This window comes from Camelina sativa, chromosome 3, assembly GCF_000633955.1.
Source record: "Camelina sativa cultivar DH55 chromosome 3, Cs, whole genome shotgun sequence".
NCBI lineage: Eukaryota > Viridiplantae > Streptophyta > Magnoliopsida > Brassicales > Brassicaceae > Camelina > Camelina sativa.
In genome coordinates, this window is record NC_025687.1 from 24004734 (window position 1) to 24005589 (window position 856).

The window sequence follows — 856 nt, forward strand, 5'->3', positions numbered from 1 at the left end:
GTTATTGTAATATATAAGATAGGAGTATGCAATATTAATGTATGCGTTTTTTAACTATAAAAATGTTAAAGTGAAGAGACATATAATAGGTTATTTAATTTGTTCATAAAGATAATTTGTTGGTAGTAGTAAAGACTAAAGAGTATATTTTAACAGTAAAATATATTTGTGTGTACAAATACATTTTTAGTGGTAATGTATATAGTAGATTTGTAAATGAATATACATTAATGTATTACAGAAAACAAAAAAATAACTTTTTTTATAACTAAAAGTTTATCTCTTTACTTTATACATTGTTTTTACTTATGAAAAGAATTAAATATATATTCTTTTTTAAATTTAACAATAAATTAACTAAAAGTTTAACTTTGAACATATCTACAACTATTTTCTTTAACTAAAAGTGTATTTATTTACTTTTTTTTTCAACCAAACAATAAATTAAAAAGAATTTCCTCGGTTAGTTGTCCAAGCTGGAGGGAAGAGGTTTACAAAAGAAACTTCAAAGATAAGAGAACGCGAAACCGGGGCAAGACAATCTGTCTTTGTATTTGACGCACGGAGGATCCAAGAGATATAGAATAGTGGGAAGGACTCCAGCAAGTTAAACTCATCGAGCAAGTTTGAGAAGGACGGTCAGTCTTCAGAGACTACACAATAGTGAGTAACTCACACAATCAGTCTCGAAATGTCGACAAGCGATCCCTGCAACACGTATCCGCTCCATGACCGACAACAACGCTTCTAACTCCGAATGTAGGGGGAGGGCTCCGTCTTAGACACTTGGCCTCCAACAACAAGGTTCGCTCCTCACCAACACAACACCACCAGCCCAATCCTGAATGCACATTGG